The following is a 12,912-nucleotide window of genomic DNA, read 5'->3' on the forward strand; positions in this document are numbered from 1 at the left end:
CCTTAGAACATTTCACTAGAGATTGGTAGTCTGATTTTAGGTATTATAATTATTTTAATAATTTATTATTGATAGTTATTATAACAGGGTTAGTCAAATTATAAAAGTAAACTAAATATAAGGAAAGTATGTGACTCTGTTTTGATAATTTGCTTTATCTCTCCTAAATTTAGGTCTGTATCTGAGAATGGAGTTAATAATGGAATGCGGACTCAGGACCCTTTGAGGTATTTGCCGACTCTTGTATATATGAGGTATAAATGTTACTTGTTCTGGAAGTTCTGACAGATAAATATTTCTATGGGTTGGAGTAATCAGAGATGGGTTAAATACTTAATTGCTCCTACAAGACATATATGGGGGACAGTATATTGATAATCTATGTTAAAATTTCATGCAGAATCTAATTAATACTGTAGGAGTTTGTGGGCATATGAGGATTTAACATTCTCATTATTTGTGAATAACCCTGAAGGCTCATAATGAGTTGTAATGTGTGCATCACAAATTTGAATCTCATACCCTGTACCCATGCCATGGCATTGGGAAAGAAATTTAGCAGCTATATTCAAAGAGACATTGTTTTCTACACGTTTTCATATATGCAATGATATATGTAATGATTGGCCTACTTAAATTCCTAGCCACATTTTCCTGAATTTTCACAAAGTGTTTGCTCTTAGAGAATTTGTGAATTAGGGGAACAACAAAAGACTCAGTATCTTGTTTGGAAATATCAAATGCCTGTTATTTCTTAAAAATCTAAAATGGATTTCTGTGACAGAAGGGATAAAACTTATGTTTTGCAAAGAATATATTCAAAATTCACCTCTAGTTTTGTAATTTCTGGGATTTCAAATGGACACCAAAGTGGAAAGGTTATATATGGGCCTGTGTGTGTGCGTATTTGTGTGTATGTATGTGTGTGTGTGTGTGTGAGAAAGAGAGAGAGAGAAACAGAGAGAGAGAGAGAGAGAGAAAAACAGAGAGAGACTGAGGTGTTCAGGGGAAAGTTTTGAACTGGAGATGTAAATTATGAAATTGTTAACATATCAATGTTATTAAAGTCAAGAGAAAGGATGAGATGACCAAGAAGTAAATGCTAAGTAAAAAGAGAATCAAGGAAAAGAAGCCTTGTTGGTATTCCAACATTAAAAGATGAAGGATATGAGAAATCAGGAAAGGAATCAAACAGCCAATGATAATAAGAAATCCAGGAGAATCAGGAGCTTTAGAATCCAAGCCAAGAAAACATTTCAAGGAGAAAGAAATGATCACCTGTGTAAAATGCTGCTTATAGTTCATAATATGGGAGCTAAAAATTAACAGTTAAGCTTAATTACATAGAGGTCAGTGGCGATCTTGACAAAAGCAATTTTAGTGTCTTGGTGGGTGCATATTTATTCTGATTGTAATGGTCACAGTAACAGAAAAAAAATTATAATGCAGAAAATAAAGAGGATCATTGCTAGAACAATGTTTTGAGAATGAAAAAGCTGATAGAATCTACTAGAAAAATGGAAAGTTTGGCCGTAGTTAAGAACATGGGCAAATCTTCCCCAGTAATATAAAAGAGGGTAACTGGGCACAGACACAGTAAGTAGATGTGATAGTCTTGAGCTATCGAACTTTTCAGTGAAAGAAGATGTAAGGTTATCAATTTAAAGTAACAATGGGGAAGGAAGTGTTGGAAGGTTGGGAAGTGAAAAGGGATGAAATATTTTGCTTGGACAGTAAAGGAAGAAATTGACCATAACAAGTAAGCCAGAGTACTTAAAATACTCAGCTTTATTCTAATTGAAATGTTCCATATTTTCTCATACCAAGTCTATCATTCTCACATATTAACATTCTGTATTGAAACTGTGTGCTCAGTTTCTGTCTGTTCACTAGATTATGAGCAGCTTGAAGGCAAGATGTATATTTGATTCATTTTTATATTCATAACATCCAAATGAAGTCTCTAGAATGAAGTATGAAATTAAGAAATACTTGATAGATGACTGAATAATTTATGTGATACATTGTATGTTGTACTAAAGGCATATAAACAGTCAAAAAATATTATTTATATTTGGGAAAGTTGATGCTAGGTGTCATTTCATATTTAAATGGAACCATCATTTTGGGGTGCCTGGGTGGCTTAGTCGGTTAAGCGTCTGACTGTTGATTTTTGCTCAGGTCATGATCTCACGGTTTGTGAGTTTGAGCCCCACTTCAGGCTCTGAGCTAACTATGTAGCCTGCTTGGGATTCTCTTTCCCTCCCTCTCTCTCTGCTCCTCCCCTGCTTGTGTGTGCACTCCCTCCTCTCTCTCTCTCTCTCTTTTTCTCTCTGTCAAAATAAATAAATACACATTTAAAAAATAAGTAAAATAAAAATAAATTAAACAGTCATTTTTTTTTATAGTCAGCCATTTTTTTTTTTAACTTTAGGTGCATTACTGACTTAATCATTCTCCTAAGTTCATGGTCACCATTGGTTCATACAACCCTCATAAAGGCCTCTCTCTCCTTATAATTTTTATTTAATTTAATAGAAAATTATTTTTATTTCCACAAGGATTATATGAGAACATGGCTTGCCAGCAAAGACTGTGTGGTAAGTCTTTTGACTTTTGACAATCTTGTCGATAAAATATGGAATCTCCTTATACTCATTATAGTTTTAATTTTAATTTCTATAATCTAAAGGAAATTGAGCACCTTTTTATATGTTTAATGGTTATTTATATTTTTTTTCTGTGAATTACCTGTTAATATCTTATCGTTCCAATACTATGATCATTTAGTTTCTCGCCATTCTTTTCTGCAATGAGGATGTCTTATGTTGCAATAACTTTTCCAATAACTGCAAACCTTACATAATCTCACATTGACTCATGACCTCATATTATTCTACTTTCTTCTGAATTTTAAGCCCAATAAGCTTTATTTTGGATGTTCTCATTACTTGCAACTATTTGCATTAGTTCATCCTATTTAATAGGAAAGAGCCTCTGACCTCATTATTTACACATTTACTAAAGCAGCTGAATATTTATACTTTCTATTCCATCTGATATTGCTTAAGTGGAAATATTTTCTGAAGGTTCTAAGGTTCTTGATATTTTTTCCTTACATTAAAGGTTTAATTTGATATTTCTCTGTGGGTTAGCATCCTTTCACTATGAAGTATGGGTATCCTGCCACCAGGAACAAGCAACCAGCTTCGCAAACAGAATAATTGGTGCTATTCTTTTCACATACACAAAAGTAAGTTAAAACAGGGTAGAGCTTTTATCATCAATTGATTCTTAGAAGTCCTTTCTTGATATTTCAGCCCCAAGGCTTATATCAAAGTTGTTTCCTTCAATGTGGAAACTTCAAGCTTCCAATTCACCAGTCTGCAAGCCCTGAGCATCAAAGCAGACCTGGCCTGTGATCCACGGCTAAGCACTTACTTTCTTGAAGTGATGCTTAGTGCTCTGATTCACCATCAAGATCTGAGGGTGCTGTTATGAGAAGATAAATTAGGGAACCAGACGATTAAACCCTTTGGCCTCCACTGAGATCTTCCTGAGCAGGAGCACTTGTCTCCAATTCCTCTTTGACCTGTTATTGTTTCCATATGGCGGCCACTGCTCAGGACTCTCACTTGACTTACACACGATTCCTGAGAGATTGACATGTGTGAGGATCCTGATTGCTTCAAACAGTAGTTGTGGAGAGGCCATGGAAACCAAAGGGTCTTTACCACTGTATATTATCTTCTCTTTAGCTACCATTTTATTTCATGCCAGAACTCATGCTCTTTTCTACTATTCTGACAATTAAAACTGTAATTTTCTTTATTTTTCAAAATTCTCTGGTAGTTTCTCATTTCAATCTGTAAGGCTGATGGCTTTATAATTTCCTTACTTAGAGAAGTCATGATTTTAAAATACTTATCATCATCATCGTCGTTTGCATTCTTATTCTGATTGAAATTTAAATAAGAGGGAAACCAAATGATGTATGATTTATTAATATTTCCTGCATATCAAGTTTTTGTCATTTTGTCCAACTTTCCTCCTGTGTCACATGTTATATTTGTGCTCATCTAACACTGTGTGAAGCTCCATTTCTCACCTCTTTGTTCTGCCTGTCAAATGACTTAAAACAGAAAGTAGAAATGTTAGATCTTTGTTGTTTTAAATATATACATTTGGGGCGCCTGGGTGGCTCAGTCAGTTGGGCGACCCACTTCAGCTCAGGTCATGATCTCAAGGCTCGTGAGTTCGAGCCCACGTCAGGCTTTGTGCTGACAGCTCAGAGCCTGGAGTCTGCTTCTGATTTTGTGTCTCCCTCTCTCGCTGTGCCCCTCCCTCATTCATGCTCTGTCTCTCTTTCTCTCAAGAATAAATGAAACATTAAAAAATTTTTAAAAATAAAAAAAATATATATATATATTCATATTGTGTGTGTGGGGGGGGGAACTGTTCCTCAGACCCTTTCCAGTTGATCTTCTAGTCACGTCAGTTACCCCGATAAATGTCTTAAACCCATTTCTCTATCTTTCTACCACTACTCAGTTCAGGTCTTCATTTGGGTCTTTCTTCCATTGGTCTCTTCCTCTTCTATTTATCCTCTCTCTGCTAGGCTAGACATAAAACATGCCCACATATGAACATGCAGAAATGTGATTAGATCACTCCTCCACCTAAAATCCTTTTATACTCCCAGATAACTTGAATTTCTTTTCAAACCAAAGCCACCAGGAATAGGCAAAAGAGAAGCTAACTCAGGCCGCGCTTTGAGTGTCTTATACCCAATCAACTATAATTCCACTTTTTTTTATTTGTTTGACACAGCTAAAATTATATTTAAAGATAAGTTCACCATTTACTGTGATTATGCCATATAATGAAGATCTTTCAGATGTCAGTGTCTAACAATGGCAAATATTTACTTTTCTTGTCCATAGGTCTTTGGATTGGTTCAGGTGGTTTTGCTGCAGGTACTTGAGGTTTCCTCCTCGTGTCTTTCTTTCTGGTATGAGTGGCCGTTTGTGGCCTCTTTCTTCATGAACATGCGGAAGCAACAGAGACAGGTCAAATAATACAAGCACATTTCAGAGTCTGCTCAGTTCCTATGTGCTCAAATGACATTGGCCTACGATGTCACATAATAAAGAAACATGCTCAACCCATAGTGAAACCATGACGGGGGTATAGAGGGCATGAAATATAGTGACTAAGTAATAGCACCTACTACAAAAAAGCCCTCCTGTTCTACACAAAAGTTTTAAAACAATTGATCTGCCAGATAAAGTGAAAACCTTAAGAAATAAAAATCTACATATGACCTTTAATTATTTACCTTTCAGTTTATTTTCCGCAGCTTTCTGCTATAGCTGAGTAGTCATTGCAGCAAATTAATCATAACACTTGCATACGCATATACCTTTTTCTCTCTTTTGAATGCCCTATATCTTCTGGGGAAAACTAATTCTCATCCCTGTTTACCCACCTTATTATTAAAGCTTGCTGTTCCCAAATAAAGCATTTTCCTGGCCAAAATTAACTAACACTGAATTTTGAAAGCTAATGACTCACATGTAGGCATAGATACATTTAGTTCATCCAAGGAAAGATAGGCCCTGTTTCAGCCAAAGTCTGTAAAGGAATGCTGCAGAATCTGATTTTGTCCACTCTGATTCAAGAATGTTGATTGAAGAAGTTAGACTTGACATAATTTTTCCCAGATTTTAATATACTATAGTATATTAAAATATATATATAAATATATATTGTATGTTAAATACTATAATATATTTACTATAGTATTTCCTAAAAGAGGCACATCATGAGTGTGAGTGAGGAAATTATGAAAATAAGAGTGGTGTAGACTTTATGGTATAGTTAACAACCATAATATATAAAACAGACAATAAGTGACATTCAGTAAAGTTTTTATATTATTTTCTTCTTAGGGTATAACTCAAAGACTATGCTCTATGGTTTGCGTTCCTCTTCTGCTGGTTTCATCCAGTTCTAACACTGCTGTGTATCTTACACTGTTCCTGAATCATATGTGCGATGTTGGAATGTTACTTTCTTATATCAGAAACCTTAATTATTAACTTTCTACTCATGTACTTGTTCCAAAAACAGATTTTAAGTAGCAGATTTAATCATTTCTACAGCTAAAGAGGCATCCCTCACTCAAATTATTGTTGCCAAACATTGTCTTCTCAGCTTTTAATACCCTAGGGAAGATAGATAGATAATAGATAGATAGATAGATAGATAGATAGATAGATAGATAGATAAGGCAAGTTTACTCCACAGGCTGTGTACTTTGCTCCGTATCATCCGACCCTTTGTATTGTACTCATGCAGCAAGGAAAAGGATTTTGTTTCACTGTCCTTGGGAAAAACAGTAATGTAGGAACAGAGCTGAATATGGTTCTGGATGGAACTGAAATGTGGATGCTACAATACTAGTTAAGTAAACAATGCCTTGGCAACTCCGGCTTTTCTGCTTCTCTGTTATGATCATTGTCTAGTATGTTACATATACATCATACATACGAAAGATAGGAAATTGAATTTGTGTTTGCAAGGAACTTCTCATGGTAGATGACAGATAAGCCAAAGCAGAGGTATGCTGAAGATGGTTGGCACTGTATCAAGAGATTGGATTGTTTAGCACTTCTTTCTACTTCCTTGTTCAGTGATATATTGATAACTTGAAATTGACCATGGTAGGAATATTTCGTCCATGGAAATTGGCAAATCCTTCAAACCAGATAGTTTTTATTTTTTTATTTTTATTTTTTCCAGAGAGCTAGTTACTAGTATACCAAGAGCGAAGCCTTGCACTTTTATATAAATTTTTGTTTCCTTTCTTGATTGTCAGATTTATAAGTTCTAAGTAAATTTCATTTATTTCATCTAATTGATAGTGTTTTATATATATTTTTTCACACATTCTATTCATTTCCACTTAAGATAATCACATATCCCAGTATTTTTTTTCTTTCTATTAATCCTTAAATTCTTTCTTTCTTTCTTTCTTTTTTTCTTTCTTTTTTTCTTTCTTTCTTTCTTTCTTTTTTTTTCTTCTCAGGATTCTGGTCAGCTATTTATAAAAAGATTCTGATAAAATGTTATATATTTCAAAATTAAAATGAGTATCATGCTTATTATGTTATGTTACATTAAAATGTTATGCTATAAACATGCAATAACTATTTATCAATTCTAAATATTGGTTTGCAGGGAATTTTAAATTCATGTAAAGAATTTTCTGATTTATATGCAAAGACAGAAACTTGTTAGCTTAAAAAGATTCTCTCTTCCCCAAGAGAATCTAAATCTTAAAAATAAGTAAACTATATTTTTATTTGAAACTATTCAAATAGACTCTTCCCAAAAATATTAAAGATCAAGTTAAAATAGATGTTATTCAATAGTAGCTCTGCAACAATAGGTAAAACTAAAAAAATCAAGACTGCAAAAATTGTATGATTTTGTATATTTTTCTGATTTTCTTCTTGGGTATGGTGCTGTGTCCACAAACCTGTTTTCAAGACTTGAGGGATATAAAATATTTGTCATAGTGCCCAGCAGAATATGTAGTGGCTCAGGATCTTATCAATAATTATAAGTAATTAGAAATACAAATTAATATTGTTGCCAGAGAATCTGTTTCTAAACACTAGTGACAAAACTTTATCCTTTATTATACAGAAACTCGAGGGTAAACAAAATCATCTTTGTTGATTTATAATTAGAATGTGATATTAGATATGTGCTCCATAATATTTCCTATGTTAGGGCTTTGTATACGTGCATTTATACTTCTTAACAATTGTCTTTTTTTTTTTCCTTCCTACTTCTGAGTCTTGCTCTTACTACCCTTTATTCAGATTAAATTTCAGAGTGGGAAAAATGCAGGTTGTGGTGCTTTAATAGTGGTGTAGCTTTGAGCAATTTGATTTATGCCCCATTTTCTCTATCAGTTCAATTAAGAAAACAATACTACGTATTCCATATACTGTTGGAGATTAAATGAGAACCTATTTATAAAGTACTTAGAGAGTGCCTTGCACATAACTTTTATCCAGCAGATATTAGCATTATCTTTCACAAGCCACCTTCTCTGATAGTTTCATCCCTGAGGTCTTCCATTGATAATCACTCTCATCTCTTAATATCTGGAGTTTTTTTTTTAATATCTGGATAACTTTAATAAGTTTATTAAAGTTTAAAACTTTAATAAGTTTTATCTTAATATCTGGATATTTTTTTTAATGTTTATTTATTTTTGAGAGAGAAAGAGAGAGAGAGACAGAGACAGAGACAGAGACAGAGCATGGGCGGGGGAGGGGCAGAGAGAGAGGGAGACACAGAATCTGAAGCAGGCTCCAGGCTCTGAGCTGGCACAGAGCCCGATGCAGGGCTCAAACCCACAAGCCATGAGATCATGACCTGAGCGTAGTCAGACGCTTAAAAGACTGAGCCACCCAGACACCCCAATATCTGAGGTATTTATCTTAACTGCCCAGCCGTGTTAATTTTTCTTTATTTATTCTAGATTGTAAGGCTCTTGAAGGGACAAGATTGTTTTTTATGCCTAATAGAATCCCAAATCTGTAGATTTAAAGCAAACATTTATTGTTGATGGTGAAACTATTGATAGAAGGATGGAGGAAGAGCCTCACTTACTCTTCATAGATTTATTGTCCGAAAAGATTTCGTATTTGCACCCACGCACTCTCTTGCACGTCACGCTCAACTGTACAGCACTTATATTTCTTGGGCGTGTCATGTGTAGTTTATTTTCAGAATTCTTGAGATCTAAATGCCTGATATTATATAAATTAGAATTGGTTTCTTCAAAATGGACAGCAATACATTGGAAAATACAGCATACATTGGAAAAAAAAGTACAGCACAGAGTAAGATTTAATAGGAAAAGCAGACCCTATTTATTATTAGCTTTTGTTTCATTGGCAGAAATCTTTGTGTTTTTTTAACCATTTATTTAGTTATTCTTAAGTAGGTGGGTTACTTTCTCATTACACATGAAAGGTTTAACCTTTTCAAATGTTTTGTGTTTCAACACAGCAATTCTTGAGAAGCTGAAATTTTAACTCAATAAGCATACAGTACAGAAGACAAACACATAAATCAGTAACAGTTTAAAAAAAATAAAGGTTAGCGTTGTTGTCTTTGTGATCATCAAATGAATGGAAGCCATTTATGTCAATGACACTGTTGTGTTTTTGAACTAGATCCTAATTCTTTTGTTTGCCTTCTGCCTTTAAAATTATTCCTGAAACAAGTGCAGTGGCAAGCTAATTTTCTATATTCATTTACATAATTGCCATCATAACTTCTTTTATCTTGCATCAATTTACAACTAAAAGCTCAGAATGTTTCTATACAATTATTATTTTTTACTTTACATTTCTAAAGAACTATTGAAAGGGTTGATGATTTCAGGCCTTATCCTTAATAAATATTAACTTAGAATAGAACAAACAGGTGCCTTCTCATAATATGATCACTTAGAATAAGGAGGGGCATAATTTGAACACTTAGTACAAAGGGAAATTTATTTTTGGAACTCATAATGGTGTGTTTTAACTAGAATATAAATAAGATTAGAGAACATGCATACAAAATGGAAGATATCTTTGGCTATGTTTTTATGAGTGATTTAAGAAAATTTAAAATTAAAAGAAAAAATAGTGAGAGACTGAGAACACCCATTGTTAATCTTGACCAAGTGCTGGGATATAGACTCCACCATACCGAAAAAAAAATCATGCTTTGAGCACACTTAGGCAGCCATTTAATCAAAGATAGGATAGAGAATATATTTCTTTACTACACCATTTGATCTTCTATACATTCATTGATTTTAGTTGAAAGTTGCTTAGGGATTTGACTTACACAGTGCAGACTACACAGACTAAGCTGATGGAAAATAAACTTCCAAATACTGCATGGGATATCCAAATTTCTGGCAGATTTACAAATATAAATATTGTAGAGAAGTCAAATAAATTCATATAATATGTATACAATGAATACATAATATGCATATAATGTACATATATTTAACAGTTTAATCTTTTAAAATACTTATTTAAATACTTATTTAAATGCAATTGCATTCTTCTGATGATTAACAGAGATAGGGAAAAATAAATATTTTTTACGTTGTTTCAGTATTTGTTACATAGCACAAGCAGCAAATGCAATTTCTAGAATACATTTTGAATACAATTATTTGATTTATGAGTCTTTCCTTACCTTATAATATTTTACCCTGCTTCATTTATAGGAGAATATGCATTTTACCATTTAAAATGCAATTAGAATACTAATGTTTATTATGTAGGCACATAATTATTCTGTTTTATATACATTTTATCGAATTCTCACAAAACAGTGTGATGTGTTATTATTACACCCATTTAAAAGTGAGAAGACTAAGAGTCATAGACATTTACTCCCTGGAGATTATTCCTAGTACATGACAAGGCCAAGGTGTAAACCCAGGTTATGTGTTTCCACAACCCATGCTGCTTACATTCTGGTTTATTGCCTTTCATTGCTCAATAGTCAGCATTACTTAGGAAATAAATATTCATACCTCAATGAAATAGTGACAGGATAAAAATGTAAAAATCGAAACTGAAACACAACAGCACTACTTGGCAAGCAAATCTGGAAAAAAAGGTACATTTCAAACTACACCACTCTTTAATCAAAGCAAGAATAATACTACATCTCTCATAATTTAGATAAAGAAATCAAATCTTCCAGTGCCTTATATTGAGTTGAGCAATGTCCTCCAGTTGATAGCATACAGTGTATATACTGGCTTTTTCCTAAGCTAGTATTCATGGGTTTAGTAATTAAGTGGTGTTAATGTGAACAGCTTTTCTTCATATTTACCCCTATTGATCCTCAACAAAATTTTGTTTCCTATCCCCACAAGTGTAAGCTTTGCTGATCTAGAGGTCTCAGTTTCCAAAGATAGAATGCTTCCTCCAAGGGACACACAATGGGTTACTTTAAACCAAAAGTGGAGTCTGCCGTTTGGCTCTTTGGGGCTCTGTATGCCAATAAGTTATCAAGCAAAGTAATGAGTTTGTGCCAATTGGGGTGACTAATCTTCAGTTCTAGGACAGACTTGGGTTACTACTACACGATGTGAATAAAAAGAGGATTCTATTTGGAATTCAGAAGATTTTCTAGGATGTCTCTTAGTACTTCCGTATCTTCTGGATCAAGTCAATGGAGAGCTGTAACAACACAATCCAAGTAGGACTGAACTAATTCAACAACTCACTTCTGACAGCATTAAAAGTTCGCATCACCCTGGTATTCAAGGAACTTTGACTAGCTGAGGGCAAAGGAGAAAGAATGTATAGAGAAAGAAGTTAGGTATGTATCAGCTACAGTCATGTTGCTGCTTGCAAAAATGAAAACTGTACCAGTTACGTGTATTTCTTCCTAACTTTTATAAATATATTTAGAAATTTAGTAACTGATTGTTTTTCTCTTTTCATCTACTACTCTCCTATCTAACATCACATTTGTAAGCACTAGCTGATTTAATAGTTCAATATTTTAGTTACAGGATATCAAACAGAAGGACTATGACTCAGCCAGAAGAATGGGACATTAATTAAAAAATAGACAAGATGACATTGTACCTGTAGGAGGAGAAAGTTAACATGCTTTTCATTGTATGCAGGATAGGTATATAATATTAGGCAGAAGCATGACATTACTATCATCTCTATTTGGAAGTTAAGTATGGTCAAAAGAAGGGTATTTGGGTGCCTAGCTGACTCTGATGGCTTTAGAATGTGTTGACTTGGATAGGCTGAACTACATTCCCCAGAAACTTTTCCTTTTATGTTTTTTGCTTATATTTGGCCACATGAGATATCTGTGTGAGACTTGGAAAATAAAGCAGTAGCTGTGTTCACTCTAGGAAGATTGATAAATTCTAGCTCTTCTGTAGCTCATCAAAGTTTCTGTGCTTTTGCTTACTCAGATTATTGGCATGGACAGAAGCCCAGCCCAGGCCTCCAGCTCCTGCTGGAGCTCCATTGTCAATGTCTCAGGTCCGAGCCAGGAGCAGGTTTGGTTCTTTGGTATAGTGACAGCTCTGTCTACAAGTTATCCATGGCAGTGAGATTGGAGGCTTGGAAATGAGAAAAGGCCAATAGGGTCTCCCATGATGACACAGGTTTCAGTCATCATTGTTCTTCCCTCCTTGTCCGTCTTTCAAACCTTACTGCCTGTCTTGTGCATTCAGGTTGAGTGGAGATGAAACAGTAGACCAAGACTGTGATACCAGCCTTCACAAGTGCGTAAGTCAAAACCCTATAGTAATTCTCTTATTCGAGAATGTCACTAGTAGTTTTATTTCTCTAACTTAATTCTGACACTATCTCTTTTCCGAAACCTTACCTCTCATTTCTCAACAATAATAATATATGTTCATACTTCAAAGGCATATTGTCACAACAAAAATTTTAAAACTGAAAAATAAAATAGGTCAAAATTAGACACAGAATCTTTTATAAGAATATTTCAAACTTGACCATTTTGGAGCCAAGTTGAGCTAAATATAATTAACCACCTCTTCCATAATTTCATGTAGAAAAATCAAACCTCTTAGAAGAGATTTTTCATTCTTTGACCACTTCATTATTATAATATCATAATGACATTATGAATATCCTTATAGTTCTATGCATTATAAGACTAATATCATCTCTAAAAGTGATTTCATCTAATGGGTTATAGTATGGACTTAACACAGGGATATCCAAATTAACTCATTATGTACTGAAATAAATGGATGTGAATGATTGATGTTTTGTGGCATTACTAACACCTACAAATTGTTTCAAA

The 12,912-nt window shown here is 33.9% G+C and overlaps 1 long non-coding RNA gene across 1 annotated transcript in view; it reads left to right on the forward strand.

The window, feature by feature from the left end:
* Positions 1–12,366, forward strand: part of LOC122210833 — a 151,076-nt gene extending 138,710 nt beyond the window's left edge. The window contains exons 4-5 of the long non-coding RNA XR_006198299.1: positions 174–227; positions 12,311–12,366. This is a non-coding gene — a long non-coding RNA (uncharacterized LOC122210833). The remainder of the gene's footprint in view (positions 1–173; positions 228–12,310) is intronic.
* The last annotated feature ends 546 nt before the right edge of the window (positions 12,367–12,912 follow it).

The sequence above is a fragment of the Panthera leo genome, chromosome F2 (assembly GCF_018350215.1).
Source record: "Panthera leo isolate Ple1 chromosome F2, P.leo_Ple1_pat1.1, whole genome shotgun sequence".
NCBI lineage: Eukaryota > Metazoa > Chordata > Mammalia > Carnivora > Felidae > Panthera > Panthera leo.